The sequence below is a fragment of the Mixophyes fleayi genome, chromosome 5, assembly GCF_038048845.1.
Source record: "Mixophyes fleayi isolate aMixFle1 chromosome 5, aMixFle1.hap1, whole genome shotgun sequence".
NCBI lineage: Eukaryota > Metazoa > Chordata > Amphibia > Anura > Limnodynastidae > Mixophyes > Mixophyes fleayi.
The window spans coordinates 169,692,963-169,715,860 of record NC_134406.1 but is presented as its reverse complement, the minus strand read 5'-3'; positions in this window follow the sequence as shown (position 1 = coordinate 169,715,860).

Below are 22,898 nucleotides of genomic sequence, written 5' to 3'. Positions count from 1 at the left end.
TTCCTTAACCAATGTTCAGTCCATTTTGAGCTCCAACCTCAAAATTTTTCTACCCATCGTTCCAGAGTGGCCTATCCTATCTCTTTGTTTTCTGGACAAGCCCTGGCTTGGGCCTCCCCTCTGTGGGAAAGAAACGACCCAATATTGCAAGATAGTGCCAAATTCATTTCTACATTCCGAAGTGTGTTCGATGAACCAGGTCGTGTGACCTCCGCTGCTTCCAGCATCCTCCGTTTGTGACAAGGATCTCATACAGTAGGCCAGTACGTCATTCAATTTAGGATCTTAGCCTCTGAACTTCAGTGGAACACTGAAGCCCTAGTTGCCGCCTTCTGGCAGGGGCTCTCCGATAAAATTAAAGATGCACGGACTACCCAGGAGCTTCCTTCGTCACTTGAAGATCTGATCTCTCTTTGCCATCGTGTTGATATGAGATTTCGTGAAAGAGAGGCTGAAAAAACAACTTCTGCTAAAGCACCTCTTCGTTCAAACCCTCAATTTCGTCCAGTTTCACCCTCTGTGATTCCCATGGAGATAGGACGTTCCAAATTATCTTCAGAGGAGAGGAAACGAAGAGTCAAGAATAGACTCTGTATCTATTGTGCTGATCCCACTCATATGCTCAGCTCTTGCCCTAAGAGATCGGGAAATGCCAGGCCCTAACTAGTTCTGGAGAGGTGAAGTTAGGGTCCCTGGAGTCCTCTCCATCTTCTATGAAATCTAAAGTCTGCGCTTTTGATGTTACAATTTCCTTTGCTACCAAAACCTTTGAGTCACAGGCATTGATTGATTCCGGAGCAGCAGGAAATTTTATTTCCAAATCATTAGTGCATCAATGGTCTCTACCAGTAATTACGTTAAGAACACCCATTACTGTGACGGCTATAGATGGATCACGTCTCATCAACGGTCTCATCACCCAGAGTACGTCTCCAGTAACACTTCAGATTGGTGCCCTGCACCATGAAGAAATATCGTTTTTAATCCTTCCAGTTACGACAAGTCCGATTGTCTTAGGCCTTCCATGGCTTCAGTGTCACTCTCCCCAGATTGACTGGCGCACTCCTCAAGTTACGTCTTGGGGGTCTGAATGTTACCATCGGTGCCTTTCCCAAGTTATTCCTCTCAAAGTACAGCAATCTTCCATCTCATCTTCCTCACCGGGACTCCCTCCTCAGTATGCTTCATTTACTGATGTGTTTGATAAAGCTCAGTCTGAACGTCTTCCTCCTCATCGTTCTTGGGATTGTCCGATCGACCTTCTACCTGGCAAGACTCCTCCCAGGGGCCGGGTCTATCCACTCTCGTTACCTGAAACTCAAGCTACATCTGAGTACATACAGGAGAACCTCCAGCGTGGGTTTATTCGACCTTCCACCTCTCCCGCTGGAGCTGGGTTCTTCTTCGTCAAAAAGAAGTATGGATCATTACGCCCTTGCATAGATTTTCGTGGACTCAATGCCATTACTATCAAGAATCGGTATCCCATTCCGCTGATCACTGAGTTGTTCGATCGCATCAAGGGAGCCCGTATCTTTACTAAGTTGGATCTTCGTGGTGCCTACAATTTAATTAGAATTCGTTCCGGTGACGAATGGAAGACAGCATTCAACACCAGAGACGGGCATTACGAATATCTGGTAATGCCTTTCGGGCTGTGTAATGCCCCCGCTGTTTTCCAAGGCTTCATCAATGAGATCTTTCGGGACTTATTATACGTATGTGTCGTCGTCTACCTGGACGACATATTGATCTTTTCACAGGACCTGCCTTCTCATCACCAACATGTGGCAGAAGTCCTCTCCAGGCTACGGAAAAACTCATTGTTCTGTAAATTAGAAAAATGTTCATTCGAATTGCCCCAGATTCCATTCTTGGGGTATATAGTTTCCGGAGTTGGCCTGAAGATGGATCCAGACAAGGTGAATGCTGTACTACATTGGCCCCAGCCAACTACTCTTCGTGCTATCCAGCGTTTTTTAGGTTTTGCCAATTACTATAGACGCTTCATTCAAGACTTTTCTTCCATTGCATCCCCTATTGTGGCCCTGACTCGGAAAGGGGCTAATCCTAAGCAATGGTCATCTGAGGCTCTCCAAGCCTTTCAAATTCTCAAAGAGTCCTTCTCCTCGGCTCCAATTCTTCGACAGCCTGATGTGACACTTCCCTTCTTCCTAGAAGTAGATGCCTCTAATGTGGGCTTGGGAGCCATCCTCTCCCAACGCTCGGAACAGCAAAAATTCCATCCTTGTGCCTTCTATTCTCGGGGTCTTCTGCCCGCAGAGAGGAATTATACTATCGGGGACAAGGAGTTACTGGCTATCAAAGCTGCATTAGAGGAATGGAGATACTTATTGGAGGGAGCTCGCCATCCGGTGACGATCTTCACGGATCATAAGAACTTGTCATATCTCCAGTCTGCCCAATGCTTGAACCCTCGTCAAGCAAGATGGTCTCTTTTCTTTTCCCGTTTTGAATTAATTATAACCTTCAAACCAGCTGCCAAGAACAAAAAAGCTGACGCTCTATCTAGAGCTTTTGTGACGTCCTCTGATGTAGAAGAGGTTTCCAACCATACTATTCTAGACCCCAAATGTATCTCACTGGCTGCCTCCTCCACCAAAATGCTACCATTTGGGAAGACCCTTGTGCCTCCTACTCTAAGGAGGAAAATCCTTTCGTGGTTCCATGCCTCCCGTTTTTCTGGACACGCCGGTGAACACAAGACCTTTGAGATTCTCTCTCGAAATTACTGGTGGCCTTCAATGAGGAGAGACGTCAAAGAGTTTATTGCTTCCTGTGAGTTATGTTCCCAGTTCAAATCCTCCCGCAGAACTCCAGCAGGGTTGCTGCGACCACTACCCATTCCGTTCAAACAATGGACCCATATTAGTATGGATTTCGTTACTGATTTACCACCTAGTAAGAATCATAATACTATTTGGGTGGTGGTGGACAGATTTTCGAAGATGGCTCATTTCGTCCCTCTGTCTGGTTTGCCTTCCTCGTCTATTCTGGCTGAACATTTCATTAAAGAGATCTTCCGTATCCATGGATGTCCGTCGGAGATTGTGTCTGATAGAGGAGTACAATTCGTTTCCCGATTCTGGCGAGCTCTTTGTAAAACCTTGGGCATACGATTAGCACTCTCATCTTCTTACCATCCGCAATCTAACGGAGAAACGGAACGAGTCAATCAAGATCTTGAGACTTTTATAAGGATGTTCTCTTCAGCCAATCAAGACAACTGGGTAGAATTGCTTCCCTGGGCTGAATTCGCCCATAACAACATGTACCATGAGTCATCATCCAAAACTCCATTTTTTGTGGTCTACGGTCACCATCCGTCTTTTCCGGAATTTCCTGCCCTCCCGCCCACCCAAGTTCCTGCTGTGGTGACTGTTTGTCAGACCTTCAAAAATATCTGGTCTCAGGTCAGAACCTGTTTGAAGAAGACATCTAACAAATATAAGTCTTTTGCAGATAAGAAGAGGCTGGCTATTCCACCACTAAAAATTGGAGATCGTGTCTGGTTATCTACCAAAAATATTCGTTTGAAGGTCCCATCTATGAAATTCGCCCCTCGTTTTATTGGTCCATATAGGATCATTCAAATAATCAATCCTGTATGTGTTAAACTTCTTCTTCCTAAGAATCTTCGGATTTCCAATGCCTTTCATGTGTCTTTACTCAAACCTCTTATCATCAACCGTTTCTCAACTCCTCCCTCAGCTCCGCAGCCAGTTCAAGTTCACCAGGAGGAGGATTTCGAGATTACTGAGGTATTGGATGCAAAAATTTCGCGAGGAGTCCTCCGTTTCCTCGTTCATTGGAAGGGCTTTGGTCCTGAGGAGCGCTCTTGGATCAAAGCTGAAGATCTTAATGCTCCTGCCCTTTTGAAGAAGTTTTATTCCAAAAATCCGGACAAGCCCGGTTCCAGGCGTTCTGTGCCCACCTTTAAAAGGGGGGTACTTTCACTCACCGGACCGTGAGTGCCTCTTCCCGGACATTTAGGAACCGTGGCCGTCCTCCATCCTGAGGGTCTGCGCATGCGCAGCCCTTTTCTACCCTTCAGTGTATGTCCCTTTAACTTAATTGGCAGATCAGGCAACACTCCCTATATTAAGCACCTGTGGTCAACACCACGTTGCCTGATCTTGGAGTCTCATTCCCCATGAGTCTCTGAAGGTGTTCCTGTGTTTCCTCGTGTATTCAGCGCTGCTGATTCCTATGGTTTCCAAACCACTTCTACCTCTGTGGTTTCCAAACCACTTCTACTACTGTGGTTCCCATACCACTTCTACCATCAAGTGTATCATCGTGACTGTTAGCTGATTCCTATCCGCTGCCTCCGTGCACTACAGTCTTCTAAACCACTTCAACTCTATCTCATATCATTGTGACTGTTTGCTGATTCCTATCCGCTGCCTCCGTGCACTTCAGCCACTCTCCACATCTACTCACCTGTTCATCATCAAGACTGTGAGCTGATTCCTATCCGCTGCCTCCGTGCACTACAGTCTCCAGCTTGCAACTCGTCTGTGTTTCCTCATCGTGACTGTTAGCTGATTCCTATCCGCTGCCTCTGTGCACTACAGTCTCCAGCGTACAACTCGTCTGTGTGTCAACATCGTGACTGATAGCTGATTCCTATCCGCTGCCTCCGTGCACTACAGACCCTAGCTTGCAACTCGTCTGTGTTTCAACATCGTGACTGTTAGCTGATTCCTACCCGCTGCCTCCGTGCACTACAGACTCCAGCTTGCAACTCGTCTGTGTTTCAACATCGTGACTGTGAGCTGATTCCTATCCGCTACCTCTGTGCGCTGCAGTCTTCATCTCATCTCTCCCGTGTTTCCTCGAGACTGCTGCTATTATTGCCATTTGCTACTCCCGTGATCAACAGCTCCTGGTCTACTCTGCTCACCCATGTTCCATCGCTATTTGCACCTGCTGGTTGCTACTGGTTACCTCTGTGTGTCCGCAGAGTCCTGCTCCTGCTGCCAGCGCTAATCGTCCATCTGTTGCTGATCCGCTCTCCACACCTTCCGGTGTCCCGCTGGTCTCTACCCGCCTGTCAGCATTGGATTCGTGTCTCATCTGCTATCCTGCTGCTAGATCATCACCATTCTCCTGGGTCCGCCAAGAGTCCAGTTCCGTGTTCTACCGATTCCTGTGGATTCGTGTCCCTGTTGGTTTACTTACCTGTGCGCTGCACCTACTAGACCTCTGCTTCATCCATCCAGGGACTTCTCATCCTGCCGGCCTCCTGCCGCTCAGGTATCGCTGCACTCCTGTCTGACTGCCTGCTTCTGAACCACGGTATGCATACTTCTCATTGACTGTGCTGGTGTATTGCATATCTTGCTGGACTGTGTTGGTTCTCCTCTGGAGTCTGCTATCCGCTGAGTCTGTTGCCATCATTGACTGTACTATCTTGTTCCGGATTACTTCAAGAGACTTTCCATATTTGCAGTGCTGTTCAGTCATTCATATATCTATATTGTGCATATTACTGTGGATCGTGTTAAGGTGCCGTGTTTACCCTGTGTTGCAGTCTCTCCCCGTGCACCTCCTCACATATATATTCAGTGGTACAACTTGCTAGTAGCAGACCACTGATCCCTGTTTCCAGTTTCACCTGTTCCAGTATCCTCTCACATAGCAGTGGTACAACTTGCTATCGCAGACCACTGACTCCCCGGATACCTCCACTTGGATTCCATTCCTTCACTCAGACAGCGGTACAACTTGCTATCCGCAGACCGCTGACTCTCATCACCTCCTCGTTTCTGTTGGACATTCCTCCTCACTATAGCAGTGGTACAACTTGCTATCGCAGACCACTGACTACCTTCACGTGTCCTTGTCCATACAGTTCCTCGTGTACTACCACCTCCATATTACCAGTGTTGCTAGTCATAGACTTTCCTGAGCATCTCATTATCTGCTATTTACTGTTCCGTGATCACCCTGCTACCAGAGTACCCTATTACCACCTACGTTGCTCTGGTAAGCCTACCACCTGGTGATCCCTGGGTAAAGACTCCTAGTGCCCGTGACACTCTCTCTCGGCCTCTCTGGTTCTGTCCATGCCTGGTTCACCTCATACCTCACTAATCGCTCCTTCTCTGTATCCACGTCTGGTTCTTCCTCCTTCCCCTACCCTCTCACCGTAGGAGTCCCGCAGGGCTCTGTTCTTGACCCTCTACTCTTTTCGCTCTACACTTCCTCCCTTGGTACTCTCATCTCCTCCTTCGGTCTTCAGTATCACCTTTATTCTGACGACATTCAACTCTATATCTCCTCTCCTGATCTTTCCTCCACCCTCCTCGCTCGGGTATCCGACTGCCTCTCCGCCATCTCCTCCTGGATGTCCGAGCGCTTTCTCAAAATCAATATCTCTAAAACTGAACTCACTGTCTTTCCTCCGCCCAGACTCCTATCCCACCATGACCTCTCTATTGTCGTCAACAACACCACCATCTCCTCTGTCACCCTCGACTCCTCCCTCTCTTTTGCCCCCACATTCATTCCCTTGCCCAAGCCTGTCGCTTCCAACTACGCAACATGGCCCACATCCGTCTTTTTCTATCTCAGGATGCCACCAAAACTGTCATCCATGCACTCATCATCTCCCGCCTCGATTATTGTAACCTCCTCCTCACTAGCCTCCCCCACTCCCGTCTCTCCCCCCTCCACTCTATACTCAATGCGGCCGCAAGACTCATCTTCCTCTCACGACGCTCCTCCTCTGCCTCCCCTCTCTGCCTTGCCTTACACTGGCTCCCCTTCCCCTACAGAATCCTTTTCAAACTCCTCACCACCACTTACAAGGCTCTCTCCAACTCTACTGCCCCTTATATCTCTAACCTCCTCTCCATTCCCACTCCTGCCCGCTCCCTGCGCGCGGCCAAAGACCGCTGCCTCTCCTCCACTCTTATCACCTCTTCCCACTCCAGAATCCAAGACTTTTCACGTGCAGCCCCCCTTCTCTGGAACGACCTCCCTCGTTCCATCCTTCTCTCTCCTACTCTGTGCTCCTTCAAACGTGCACTCAAAACTTACCTCTTCCTCAAAGCCTACCTGTCACTCACCGGACTGTGAGTGCTACTTCTAAGGTAGCTAGGAACCGTGTCCGTCCATTATAATGAGGTACTGCGCATGTGCAGTCCCTTTTAACCTTCAGTTCTGTTCCTTTAACTTAATTGGCTGATCAGGCAACACTCCCTATATTAAGCACCTGTGGTCAATACCACGTTCCCTTATCTTGGAGTCTCATTCCTCATGAGTCTCTGAAGGTGTTCCAGTGCCTGCTCGTGTGTTCAGCTGATGCTGATTCCTGTTTGCCGTTTGTGGTTTCCAGACCACTTCTATTCCTCGTGTTCCTAGTGTCTTCAGCAGCTGATTCCTATCCGCTGCCTCCGTGTATCTACAGTTACAGATTACTGCAAACTCTCCTGTGTTTCATCGTGACTCCAGCAGCTGACTCCTATCCGCTGTCTCCGTATATCTACAGTTACAGATTTCTTCAAACTCTCCTGTGTTACATCGCTACTGTTCCAGCTGATTCCTGTTAGCTACTTCAGCGTTTCTACAGAGTCCTGCTCGTCTCAGCGCTCCAGTCTGCATTCTACCTGCCGTCAGCTGACCCGCTGCCTACTGCTTCTACAGTGTGTCCATTTGTGTCAACTTGCCTGTTAGCATCGAGTCTACGCTCCTCGGCTTCCAGCTCTGCTACATCGCTTCAACTCTCCCGTGGTCTCCTGCTGTTCAATTTGATATACTACTGCTTCCTGAGTATTTGCCGTCCTTGCTGGCCTACCTACAGTGCGCTGCACCTACCTGCCGCTTCCATTCTGCAAGGACTTCTTATCTCGTCTGTTCCCTGCCGCTCAGGTATCCCTGCAGCTATCTCTAACAGCCTGCTCATCTGAACCACGGTATGCATACTTCTCATTGACTGTGCTGGTGTATTGCATATCCATCTGGACTGAGTTGTTCTCCTCCGGAGTTTCCATCCTCTGAGACTATTGCTATTATTGACTGTGTTTCCTTTTGCTGGACTATTCTAGTGACTTTGCTTATCTGTGCAGTGCTGTTCATTCATTATTATTATTGTGTGCAGTTCAACGTGGGATCAAGTTCAGTGTACCCATTTAGACTCTGCATTGCATTTATCTCCTCGTGTCCTTCCTCACATATATATTCAGTGGTACAACTTGCTAGAGGCAAACCACTGATTCCTGTTTCCCTGTGTCACCAGTTGCATATATCCTCTCACATAAGCAGTGGTACAACTTGCTACACGCAAACCACTGACTTCCCCGTTACCTTCACCTGGATTCCATTCCTTCACTACAGACAGCGGTACAACTTGCTATACGCAGACCGCTGACTTCCACCTCCTTATTACTCCTGGACATTCTTCTCACTATAGCAGTGGTACAACTTGCCGTGTGCAGACCACTGACTACCCTCACGTGTCCTTGTCCATCCAGATCCTCGTGTTCAGTTACCTATTGTTTACCAGTGCTGCTAGTCATAGACTTTCTGAGCATTCTCTAACCATCTGCTGTTTCCAGTTCCATTATCACCCTGCCATCAGAGTATCATATACTAACTCAACTGCTCTGATAAGACCATCAGCGGGTGATACTGGGTAAAGACTCCTAGTGCCCGTGACAGTAAGATCAGGCCATGACAGACCCAGATTCGGAACCCACAGCTAAAGAGATGCTGCAGCATCTGGTCACCCGTGTGGAACAACAGGATGTTCGTCAACAACTATTACTACAATGTTACCAGACGTTAGCCTCCCAAAGAACGTCTGGGCAGAATATTACAGCTTCTGTTGATGCTCCTGTGCTTTCCTCCGTTTCCCCAGTGCCATCCCAGGTGTCTACGGCTTCCACGCTTCACCTGCCAACTCCGTCAAAGGATGATGGAGATCCCAAAACATGTAGAGGTTACCTCAACCAATGCTCAGGACATTTTGAGCTCCAACCTCAAAACTTTTCGACTCATCGTTCCAGAGTGGCCTATCTCATCTCATTATTCTCCGGACAAGCTCTCGCATGGGCTTCCCCTCTGTGGGAAAGAAATGATCCGTTGTTACAGGATAGTGCCAAATTTATTTCCATGTTTCGTAATGTATTCGATGAACCAGGTCGTGTTATTTCCGCTGCCTCCAGCATTCTTCGTTTACGACAGGGTTCTCGTACAGTAGGACAGTACGTCATTCAATTTAGGATCTTAGCCTCTGAGCTTCAGTGGAACACTGAAGCGTTAATTGCCGCCTTCTGGCAGGGGCTCTCGGACAAAATTAAAGATGCACTGACTACTCAAGAACTCCCTACGTCTTTAGAAGATTTGATTTCTCTTTGTCATCGTGTGGATCTCAGATTTCGTGAGAGGGACTCTGAGAGAACTACTTCAGCTAAAACATCTCTTCGTCCCACTTCTCAAATTCGTCCTGCTTCACCTTCGGTAATACCGATGGAGATTGGACGTTCCAAACTAACCTCTGCAGAGAGGAATCGAAGAATTAAGAATAGACTTTGTATCTATTGTGCTGATGCCACACATATGCTCCAGGCATGCCCCAAAAAATCGGGAAATGCCAGGCCCTAACTAGTTCTGGAGAGGTGAAGTTAGGGTCCCTGGAGTCCTCTCCATCTTCTACGAAATCAAAAATCTGTGCATTTGACGTTACCATTTCATTTGCTACTAAGTCTTTTGAGTCCCAAGCTCTGATTGATTCAGGAGCTGCGGGAAATTTCATTTCTGAATCCCTTGTAAATCAATGGTCCCTACCAGTGATTACCCTGAAGACTCCTATTACGGTGACTGCTATCAATGGATCACGTATTATCAACGGTCTCATCACCCAAAGTACGTCTTCAGTGACCCTTCAGATTGGTGTCCTACACAGAGAAGAAATTTCGTTTTTAATCCTTCCTGTTACTACAAGTCCGATTGTTTTAGGCCTTCCATGGCTTCAATGTCATTCTCCCCAGATTGACTGGCGCACTCCTCAAGTTACGTCTTGGGGACCTGAATGTCACCAACATTGTCTTTCTCGTGTTGTTCCTCGTAGAATACAGCAAACCTCCATTTCACCCTCCTCACCGGGACTTCCTCCTCAGTATGCTTCATTTGCCGACATCTTTGATAAAGCTCAGTCTGAACGTCTTCCCCCTCATCGTTCATGGGATTGTCCGATTGACCTGTTACCTGGCAAGACTCCACCTAGGGGTCGTGTTTATCCACTTTCATTACCTGAGACTCAGGCTACTGCTGAATACATCCAAGAGAATCTCCAGCGAGGATTTATTCGACCTTCTACTTCTCCCGTTGGAGCTGGGTTCTTTTTCGTGAAGAAGAAAGATGGATCATTACGCCCCTGCATAGATTTTCGTGGACTTAATGCTATCACTATCAAAAATCGGTATCCCATTCCTCTGATTACTGAGTTGTTTGATCGGATCAAGGGAGCCCGGATTTTTACTAAGTTGGATCTTCGTGGTGCTTACAATTTGATTAGAATCAGGTCCGGTGACGAATGGAAAACAGCTTTTAACACCAGAGATGGGCATTATGAATACTTAGTAATGCCCTCTGGGTTATGTAATGCCCCTGCTGTCTTCCAGGGCTTCATTAATGAGATCTTTCGGGACTTGTTATATGTATGTGTCGTAGTATATCTGGACGACATACTCATCTTTTCCCAAGACCTGCCTTCACATCACCAACAAGTGGCCGAAGTTCTTTCCAGACTCCGGAAAAATTCATTATTCTGTAAATTAGAAAAATGTTCATTTGAGTTGCCCCAGATTCCATTTTTGGGTTATATTGTTTCCGGAGTTGGTCTACAAATGGATCCAGAAAAGGTGAATGCTGTGTTACTTTGGCCTCAGCCAACTACTCTTCGTGCCACTCAGCGTTTTTTAGGCTTCGCCAACTACTATAGACGCTTCATTCAAGACTTTTCTTCAATTGCATCTCCCATTGTGGCTCTAACTCGCAAAGGGGCCAATACTAAGCAATGGTCATCTGAGGCTCTTCAAGCCTTTCAATTTCTTAAAGAGTCCTTCACCTCTGCTCCCATCCTTCGACAGCCTGATGTGACGCTTCCCTTCTTCCTAGAAGTAGATGCCTCTAATGTTGGTTTAGGAGCCATTCTCTCCCAGAAATCGGAGCAACAAAAATTCCATCCTTGTGCCTTTTACTCTCGGTGTCTTCTGCCTGCGGAGAAGAATTACACCATCGGGGACAAGGAGTTGCTGGCTATTAAAGTAGCATTGGAGGAGTGGAGATATTTGTTAGAGGGAGCTCGTCATCCGGTGACAATTTTTACGGATCATAAAAATTTGTCATACCTACAGTCTGCGCAATGTTTAAATCCTCGTCAGGCAAGATGGTCTCTTTTCTTTTCCCGTTTTGATCTAATCATAACCTTCAAACCAGCTGCAAAGAATAAAAAAGCAGATGCTCTATCTCGAGCCTTTGTGGCGTCCTCAGACGTTGAAGAGAGTCCTAACCACTTTATATTAGACCCCAAATGTGTTTCTCTGGCTGCTTCTTCCACTAAAGTGCTACCATTTGGGAAGACCCTCGTGCCTCCTGCTCTTAGGAAAAAAATCCTTTCATGGTTTCACTCTTCTCGTTTCTCTGGACACGCTGGTGAACGCAAGACCTTTGAAATCCTCTCTCGAAGTTATTGGTGGCCTTCTATGAGGAGAGATGTCAAAGAGTTTATCGCGGCATGCGATTTATGCTCCCAGTTCAAGACCCCCCGCAGAACTCCAGCGGGGTTGCTTCAGCCACTACCCATTCCATCTAAGCCTTGGACCCATATTAGTATGGACTTTGTTACTGAGCTTCCTCCTAGTAAGAATTGCAACACCATTTGGGTAGTGGTGGATAGATTTTCGAAGATGGCGCATTTCGTTCCCTTGTCTGGTTTACCTTCTTCTTCTACCCTGGCTGAACATTTCATTAGGGAAATTTTCCGTATCCATGGATGTCCGTCCGAGATCGTGTCAGATAGAGGAGTACAATTCGTTTCCAGATTCTGGCGGGCCCTTTGCAAGACCTTGGGCATACGATTAGCACTCTCATCTTCCTACCATCCCCAATCGAACGGACAAACTGAAAGAGTCAACCAAGATCTTGAGACTTTCTTAAGGATGTTCTCGTCAGCCAATCAAGACAACTGGGTAGAATTACTCCCTTAGGCTGAATTTGCTCATAACAACATGTACCATGAGTCATCATCTAAAACTCCATTCTTTGTGGTTTACGGTCACCATCCGTCTTTCCCGGAATTTCCTGCCCTCCCGCCCACCCAAGTTCCTGCTGTTGAGACTTTGTGTCAAACCTTCAAAAATATTTGGGCTCAGGTAAAAACCTGTTTAAAGAAGACATCTGCCAGATATAAGTCTTTTGCGGACAAAAAGAGACGGGCTATTCCACCATTGAAAGTCGGAGACCGGGTGTGGCTATCTACTAAGAATATTCGTTTGAAGGTTCCATCCATGAAATTTGCTCCCCGTTTTATTGGTCCATATAGGATCATTCAAGTTATAAATCCAGTTTGCTTCAAACTTTTACTTCCCAAGAGTCTTCGTATTTCCAACGCCTTCCATGTTTCCTTGCTCAAACCTCTCATCATCAACCGTTTCTCGGTCCCTCCTTCAGCACCTCGGCCACTTCAAGTTCATCAGGAGGAAGACTTTGAGATTACTCAGGTTTTGGATGCTAAAATTTCGCGAGGAGTTCTTTGTTTCCTCGTGCATTGGAAAGGCTTTGGTCCTGAGGAACGTTCATGGATCAAAGCTGAAGATCTCAACGCTCCAGCCCTCTTGAAAAAGTTTTATACCAAATTTCCGAACAAACCCGGTTCCAGGTGTTCTGTGCCCACCTTTAAAAGGGGAAGTACTGTCACTCACCGGACTGTGAGTGCTACTTCTAAGGTAGCTAGGAACCGTGTCCGTCCATTATAATGAGGTACTGCGCATGTGCAGTCCTTTTTAACCTTCAGTTCTGTTCCTTTAACTTAATTGGCTGATCAGGCAACACTCCCTATATTAAGCACCTGTGGTCAATACCACGTTGCCTGATCTTGGAGTCTCATTCCTCATGAGTCTCTGAAGGTGTTCCAGTGCCTGCTCGTGTGTTCAGCTGATGCTGATTCCTGTTTGCCGTTTGTGGTTTCCAGACCACTTCTATTCCTCGTGTTCCTAGTGTCTTCAGCAGTTGATTCCTATCCGCTGCCTCCGTATATCTACAGTTACAGATTACTGCAAACTCTCCTGTGTTTCATCGTGACTCCAGCAGCTGATTCCTATCCGCTGCCTCCGTGTATCTACAGTTACAGATTACTGCAAACTCTCCTGTGTTTCATCGTGACTCCAGCAGCTGACACCTATCCGCTGTCTCCGTATATCTACAGTTACAGATTTCTTCAAACTCTCCTGTGTTACATCGCTACTGTTCCAGCTGATTCCTGTTAGCTACTTCAGCGTGTCTACAGAGTCCTGCTCGTCTCAGCGCTCCAGTCTGCATTCTACCTGCCGTCAGCTGACCCGCTGCCTACTGCTTCTACAGTGTGTCCATTTGTGTCAACTTGCCTGTTAGCATCGAGTCTACGCTCCTCGGCTTCCAGCTCTGCTACATCGCTTCAACTCTCCCGTGGTCTCCTGCTGTTCAATTCGATATACTACTGCTTCCTGAGTATTTGCCGTCCTTGCTGGCCTACCTACAGTGCGCTGCACCTACCTGCCGCTTTAATTCTGCAAGGACTTCTCATCTCGTCTGTTCCCTGCCGCTCAGGTATCCCTGCAGCTATCTCTAACAGCCTGCTCATCTGAACCACGGTATGCATACTTCTCATTGACTGTGCTGGTGTATTGCATATCCATCTGGACTGAGTTGTTCTCCTCCGGAGTTTCCATCCTCTGAGACTATTGCTATTATTGACTGTGTTTCCTTTTGCTGGACTATTCTAGTGACTTTGCTTATCTGTACAGTGCTGTTCATTCATTATTATTATTGTGTGCAGTTCAACGTGGGATCAAGTTCAGTGTACCCGTTTAGACTCTGCATTGCATTTATCTCCTCGTGTCCTTCCTCACATATATATTCAGTGGTACAACTTGCTAGAGGTAAACCACTGATTCCTGTTTCCCTGTGTCACCAGTTGCATATATCCTCTCACATAAGCAGTGGTACAACTTGCTACACGCAAACCACTGACTTCCCCGTTACCTTCACCTGGATTCCATTCCTTCACTACAGACAGCGGTACAACTTGCTATACGCAGACCGCTGACTTCCACCTCCTTATTACTCCTGGACATTCTTCTCACTATAGCAGTGGTACAACTTGCCGTGCGCACACCACTGACTACCCTCACGTGTCCTTGTCCATCCAGATCCTCGTGTTCAGTTACCTATTGTTTACCAGTGCTGCTAGTCATAGACTTTATGAGCATTCTCTAACCATCTGCTGTTTCCAGTTCCATTATCACCCTGCCATCAGAGTATCATATACCAACTCAACTGCTCTGATAAGACCATCAGCGGGTGATACTGGGTAAAGACTCCTAGTGCCCGTGACACTACCAACCATCTACTTAACCCCCATCTCCTCCCTTTAGCTCATCCTCCCTTCTCTCCTCTTGCCTCAACTGGCTCCTCTTGTGCCTGGTCTGTCTACCCTCCCTTAGGATGTAAGCTCGTATGAGCAGGGCCCCCTCCCATACCTGTTCTTCCACTCCGTCTTTACTGCATATGACTAGTCGGAGTTTCTGAAGTATTGCTACTTTTTGTTCATTGTTCTGTATGTTTCACCCTTTATAGTCTACTGTTAGTACTGTGTGCGGCGCTGCGGATACCTTGTGGCGCCTAACAAATAAATTATAATAATAATAATAATAAGAATAATAGTATAGGAGCTACACAGGATTTGACTGGAACTAATAATAATTATTTTTTGTCATTGCTTCAGGACTGAATTATTTTTTTGCGCAAGAAATATAAAAATCTTTGAACATTGGAAAGAAGCATGCTAGTGAAGAAAATGAGTATAAGTATTTCTTTCTTGACCTAAATACTTATTACTTTATTTTGACCCAACTACTTAAAAATCAGGACTACCCCGTAATTATTTGGACTTACGGGTGCCTTAAAAAAGTTATGGAGACCGTAAGGGTGCCTCGAACTGAGAAAATTTGGGAACCACTGCCCTAGTGCTCTTTCTTAAAATTTCAGTTTTCTGTTGGCTTTCACTGCCCTAACTATTAGAGTAATAAATTGTGTCCTCCTACTCTCTCAGTTGTATTTCACATGATTCTGAAGCCTCTGATAACTGATTATTCACTGCTTGTAATACTAAATTAATGTGTCTCTTTTTTTTGTCTATTTGCTGTATGCCTGCAATAATATTCACCCTGTTAGTGCAGCAGCTTTCATCCCTCCTTTCTTTTACTTTGAGATGACTAATATGGGCAACACGGTGGCTAAGTGGTTAGCACTTCTGCCTCACAGCTCTGGGGTCATGAGTACATCATCATCATCATCATTTATTTATATAGCGCCAACATATTCCGTAGCGCATATTCGGTTCAATTCCCAACCATGGCCCTATCTGTGTGGAGTTTGTATGTTCTCCCCGTGTTTGTGGGTTTCCTCCGGATGCTCCGGTTTCCTCCCACACTCCAAAAACATACTGGTAGGTTAATTGGCTTCTAACAAAATTTACCCTAGTCTCTCTATCTGTGTGTGTGCACCTGTGTTTGTGTGTGTTAGGGAATTTAGACTGTAAGCTCCAATGGGGCAGGGACTGATGTGAGTGAGTTCTCTGTACAGCGCGGCGGAATCAGTGGCGCTATATAAATAAATATATATATTCCTTTGATCCTTTCTGTGCACAACCAAAGTCTTGCCCTTTTCCAGTATTCATGTATCCAGTTAATATGAATACATGACTGAATAAATTGTCTTATCTCTATTTTTATAGTTTTATTTTTACAAATGTGAAGCTACCAATATGTGTCATATGGCGCAAATTTATTCTAAACTAGTCAAAGCTATTACTATGTACTACTCTTTCATGAACTTGGCCTCTTAAACTGAAATTGTGCACATAAAAGTAGCATAGTACTTAATGCCTGTAGTTTTCACTATTTTTAATTTGAACTGTTACATGTGCCTCTCTTTGTCTTTTAAATCATGCTTATTAACCACTGCAATATACCCTCTACTTAATATTCTAAACAAATATTTTCCCCACAGATTTAATTTCTTTCTCATGCCCTTTACATGCATACAAAATGTATCATATAATAATAGTTTAGATATTGCAAACCAATGTATCAATCTGAAGCTGCATCTTTCTCCCTCACTTCATGAATAAGTTATAATGAAGGGGTTATGAGATAGCTGAAGTCTGTTGCAATACCATCAGAGATCTGCTGGACAGCTCATCCCTTTAACACTTACCAACACAAACTATACAGGGTAAATCTGACATACATAAAATACTGTATATGTGTCTGAATGGAGCCAGTCTGTATTTCACATGATTTTAATTAGCCACAGCTCCAGTAAAATTTAAGTGCCAGTAATTAACTGGATGAGTTGGAAACCCTGACAAGTAATAATGCACAAACATATTGTAAATTAACCCATGTGTAACAGTTTTCAAAGACAATAGCCAATAATCACATAATAGGTAGATTATATATTGTTTTCTATGTTTACATTCAGGCTGTCTGTGTTGTCTACAGTCTTATGCTGGATACACACTACTGTGTTGATTATCGGGCCAATCAGACAATAAACGACTGATTGGCCCAATATCACAGTAGTGTGTACCCTGGGACGATGAATGATTATCATTCCAGGACACATCAAATTATTCATCGAGATTTTCAAACTGACTTGAAAATCTCGTTTCATGCTGGAACAATATCAAATTGGAACAACATTTTAGCTGTAGAAGCAGCATTATAACTTACCTGGGTGAGACAGAGTAACGGACAGGCTCCAGGTTCATGCTCCTTCTTCTGCGACCGCAGTTTGAGGGTATTTGCAATGAGTCTGCTGAAGAACAGGGGCTTTCCTGTTTCAGTGGAGGACATGCAGGTACACAGGTGATGCATGAGGCTCAAAACTTGCTGTACCTGGCAGATTGCATTTTGGAAATGTCAAGCTCACCACTCTGCTAGCTGCTAGAGAACCCCCAAAAAATGCAGCACATTAGGATGATCCAGAGAACACCACCTACTGCACAGGGGAGGGACTCGGAGTGAGGGTCTTTAGGAGAATAGGATCCAGGGAACAGCTGTTACTGTTACTTCATCGGATGGAGCTACGCCAGGTAGATGCCGTTTCCCTCACGTGAGTGCAAGGAAGGAGACTTCAGGGGAATTTACAGGTGAGATCAGTGGGGGGTTGTGCTCTACCAGAAGCTACAGAAATGTAACCCCTAGCAACATTCTGCTGCCAAGTGGAACCTGACCAGAGGCCAGATTTCCTATATTTACAGGATACACTTATAGCCCTGTCTCTGTTTCTGGGGGAGCTAGCGATCCCTCTGCCTTCTGAACTAGAGTTCTTGGGACACAACCTGAAATTGCAATATGGTCTGGCACTAGAACACCATTCAGAGCATGGATCAAATCTTTAATCCCTTAGATGGGAAAAATAAATTTAAAATAAAATTAACTCTGTTGACAGCTTTGCACTTCACTGGGACACTTAGATACAGGGCGTTAACTAACAGAATTGTACATTCTCTGAATAATACATACTCTCTAATACACTGCTCTTGGACCAGATGAAGAGCACAGATCTGAAAGTAAATTATGTATAGTGTATACACATGAATTGGCATGCTGATCATACCAGACTTTTTTTTTTGCCTGTTGATGGTAAATCATTAACCGATAGAAATTTCTTGTAGTGTGTACCTAGGCTTAGTTTTAAGGAAATGCTAGAAAACTCCAAGTTAGTATAGAATGTGATGCATTATTATTCAGTGATCAGTGCAGCAGGAATTGTAAGAGCGGCTTTAGAGGCTTGCCAGTCATTATTATAGGTCCTGGTGGGTGTGATACATATGTTTGACAGTTACATGATTGACATTTATATGGTCGACACCATAATATAGACAGGGTTGGAAAGTTGACAATAATGATATGGACAGTATTATTAGGTCCACAATAATATCCCTAACCCTAACCTTATCTTTAACCCTATCCCTAACCCGAGCCCTAACTCTACCTTTAACCATAACCATATAATACTATCTACATTTGAATTGTGGTGGAGGAGTATTAACAGAGGAGAACTGATTGGAAACGAGGTTTCAAAAGGGTAGCATGAAAAACATTAGGAGTTTGTAAAGAAGAAGGCAGCTGCAACCTAAATCCATAGGTTTAAAATCTCCACAATCTTAACAGGTCAAATGAATATAGGCGCTAGTTTTATACTAGGTACCCATAGCCGAAGGTTGCGGGTAGACAACCAGACTTTATCTCAAGGCTTCCAGTTGGTAACAGCACACCTTTTCTTGTCACTGGACCTCCTGTATCAATTAAAAGATTTGTTTAGACTCTCATTTACTTGGGCTCAGATGGCTGAAAATTTTTGAAAAATAATTCACAACTGGTACATCAGAGGATGGAATCTGGGGTAGGGTACAGGCGCAGCAGCTCCGTATTGGCAGCACTGTCCTATACAGCAGCCGCGGCGCTGTCACAGAAGCGTCCGCGGCGGTGCTGTATACAATACAGCACCGCCGCGGATGCTTCTTTGACCGCGCCGCAACTACTGTATAGGATAGTGCCGCTATGGCGGCCACTTAGTTAGCGCAGGGGGGGTTCCTGGAGACTCAAAAACCCCCCCTGCGTTCACCACTGGGGTAGGAAACTTGCGGTGACATCCGTAAAGTGCAAAGAAAATGGAGTTGCAGATAGCTTTATGGAAGTGATTGTTGTGGAAGAATTCCGTTCAGGGAAGAAAATCTACCCAGTTGCAATGATTAGCAGAAACGTGTAGAAACTTTTCAAGTTCTTGATTAGTTCTTTCTGTTAGGCCATTAGATTGTGGTTGGTAGGCAAAGGTAAGTTGAGTTTGATGGCAATAATGTTACAAAAGGACCTCCAAAACTGAGATCCCCGGATGGACAAACATGCAAACGGAAGTTTCCTTTAACAAAGAGATCAGCTAAGGTAGAAGCAGAGGGAAGACCTTTGAGGGGCACAAAATGAGCAGCTCTAGAAAAATTATCTACAATGACCCATATGACTGTACAGGATTTGTGATGAAATCCATAGCCAAATGAGACCAGGGACAGTCAAGAACAGGTAACGGAATCAGGGGTGCATATAGACTTTGTCAAAACACTTTATGTTGGGCGCAAATGGGACATGAGGCAATAAATTGCTTGACATCAAGACAGAGAGAAGGCCACCAGTAACTTTGAGTAACTCCCAGGTTTTCCTAACACCAGCATGGCCAGATAAGCGTGAAGTATGGGACCAACATAATAATTTTATATGTAATGTAGAAGTAATGAAGATCTTACCCAGGGGACAGAAGGTTGATCTTCTGGTAATTGAGGCCATCACACTTCTAGGGTTCAAAATATTTTTTTTGTGTTCAGGAGATTCTGCGTCAAATGGATTGAAGGAACAAGAGAGCGCATCTGCTTACTTATTTTTTGAGTCTGAGCGATAAGTGAGTATAAAGTTGAACCAGGAGAAAACCAGAGACCATCTTGCCTGGCGGAAATTCAGTGTCACGGGCACTAGGAGGCTTTACCCAGAATCACCCGCTGATGGTCTTATCAGAGCAGTAGAGTTGGTATATGATACTCTGATGGCAGGGTGATAATGGAACTGGAAACAGCAGATGGTTAGAGAATGCTCAGAAAGTCTATGACTAGCAGCACTGGTAAACAATGGGTAACTGAACACGAGGATCTGGATGGACAAGGCACGTGAGGGTAGACAGTGGTGTGCGCACGGCAAGTTGTACCACTGCTATAGTGAGAAGAATGTCCAGGAGTAATAAGGAGGTGGAAGTCAGCGGTCTGCGTATAGCAAGTTGTACCGCTGTCTGTAGTGAAGGAATGGAATCCAGGTGAAGGTCACGGGGAAGTCAGTGGTCTGCGAGTAGCAAGTTGTACCACTGCTTATGTGAGAGGATATATGCAACTGGTGACACAGGGAAACAGGAATCAGTGGTCTGCCTCTAGCAAGTTGTACCACTGAATATATATGTGAGGAAGGACACGAGGAGATAAATGCTATGCAGAGTCTACACGGGTACACTGAACTTGATCCCACGTTGAACTGCACACAATGATAATAATGAATGAACAGCACTGCACAGATAAACAAAGTCACTAGAATAGTCCAGCAAAAGGAAACACAGTCAATAATAGCAATAGTCTCAGAGGATGGAAACTCCGGAGGAGAACAACTCAGTCCAGATGGATATGCAATACACCAGCACAGTCAATGAGAAGTATGCATACCGTGGTTCAGATGAGCAGGCTGTTAGAGATAGCTGCAGGGATACCTGAGCGGCCGGGAACAGACGAGATGCGAAGTCCTTGCAGAATGGAAGCGGCAGGTAGGTGCAGCGCACTGTAGGTAGGACAGCAAAGATGACAAATACTCAGGAAGCAGTAGTATATTGAATAGAACAGCAGGAGACCACGGAAGAGTTGAAGCGATGTAGCAAAGCTGGAAGCCGAGGAGCGTAGACTCGAAGCAACAGGCGAGTTGACACAAATGGACACAGTAGAAGCAGTAGGCAGCGGGTCAGCTGACGGCAGGTAGAATGCAGACTGGAGCGTTGAGACGAGCAGACTCTGTAGACACGCTGAAGTAGCTAACAGGAATCAGCTGGAACAGTAGCGATGTAACTCAGGAGAGTTTGCAGTAATCTGTAGCTGTAGATACACGGAGGCAGCGGATAGGAATCAGCTGCTGGAGTCACGAAGAAACACAGGAGAGTTTGCAGTAATCTGTAGCTGTAGATACACGGAGGCAGCGGATAGGAATCAGCTGCTGAAGTCACTAGGAAACACAGGAATAGAAGTGGTCCGGAAACCACAAACGGCAAACAGGAATCAGCATTAGCTGAACATACGAGGAGGCACTGGAACACCTTCAGAGACTCATGAGGAATGAGACTCCATGAGACTCCAAGATCAGGCAACGTGGTATTGACCACAGGTGCTTAATATAGGGAGTGTTGCCTGATCAGTCAATTAAGTTAAAGGAACAGAACTGAAGGTTAAAAGGGACTGCACATGCGCAGTACCTCATAATAATGGACGGACACGGTTCCTAGCTACTTTAGAAGTAGCACTCACAGTCCGGTGAGTGACATTCAGGCACTGAACTGACTGTAAATACAAAGGATTCTTGTGATCAGTGTAAATGGTTACTGGGAACAAAACACCTTCCAGATGATGTCCCAACTCAGAGAGAGGCAGTTTGATTACTAGAAGCTCTTTATCTCCTATGCCATCATTTTTTGCGTCAGGTAGATGTTTGTGCAATTTAACAGAAGAGTCATGCTGAGAGAAGACAGCTCCAGTCCCGTAAGAGGATGCCTCCACCTCAAGAAAGAAAGGACCCTGACCATTGGGTTGCAGTAGGACTGGTACAGAAGAGAAGGCCTGATTGAGAGAGTTGAAAGCTTGCACTGCCTCCTTGGGTCATTCCTTGGCATTGGATGCTTTTCAGGTTAACGCAGAGATAGGCACAACCAAATCAAAATAACCCTTGATAAATTGGATATAATAATTTGCAAGCTCTGAAAAATGCTGGGTATCTTTCAGGCCAGAAGGCTGAGGCCAGTCAGAAATATCCCTGAGCTTGGTGGGGTCCATAAGGAGTCCAATACCAGAGATGATGTAGCTCAGAAAGGTCAATTAGATCTGTTCGAAAAGGCACTTTTGAAGTTGGCAGAAAAAGTGGTTGGCCCTAAGCGGTGTAAGAACCTCAACCACATGCTTCCGATGAGATTGGAGGTCCTAGGATAAGATGAGGATGTCATCAAGATACACCACTACAATGAAATAGGAAATCTCGAAATATTGTGTTGATTAAACTCTAGGACACAGCAGGAGCATTACATAAGCCAAACGGCATGACCATGTACTCAAAGTGACCGTGTCTGGTATTAAAGTCCAAATTCCATTTGTTGCCCTCCTTTATTCTAATGAGGTTGTACGCTCTATGAAGATCCAATCTGGAATAGACGGTGGCGCCTTTGATCTGGTCGAACAGTTTAGTAATTAAAGATATTGGATATCTGTTCTTCACTGTAATGGCATTCAAGCCCCGGTAGTCAATGCACAGACACGGGCTACAATCTTTCTTTTTAACATAGGAGAAACTGGCGACAGCCAGTGAACAGGATCTTTGGATGAATCCACGTTCTAGATTTTCTTGGATATATTCCACTATGGTATTGGTCTCAGGAATGAAAAGCGGATACACACAACCCCAAAGAGGGAATTTACCAGGTTGAAGCTGTATTCTGCAATCCCAGACTCAGTATGGAGAAAGAGTGGTTGCCCTTTTTTCATAGAATACATCAGAGAAAGCATGATACTGGGGGGTAGAGATAAATCTTGGGAAAGACTAGATTTGGAAAGATGGAGTCCAGGAACCACTTTCTGGATACAATGAGAAAAACAATAGGAGCCCCAGGAAATAATGTGCCAATCGAGTACAGGAGAAAGTAGGTGAAGCCATGGAAGCCCTAATACCACTGGATTGATGGCCCTGGAGATGACAAGAAAAGAGATGTCCTCCCTATGAAGGGATCCAATTAGCATAATTAAGGGAACTGTATGAACCCGA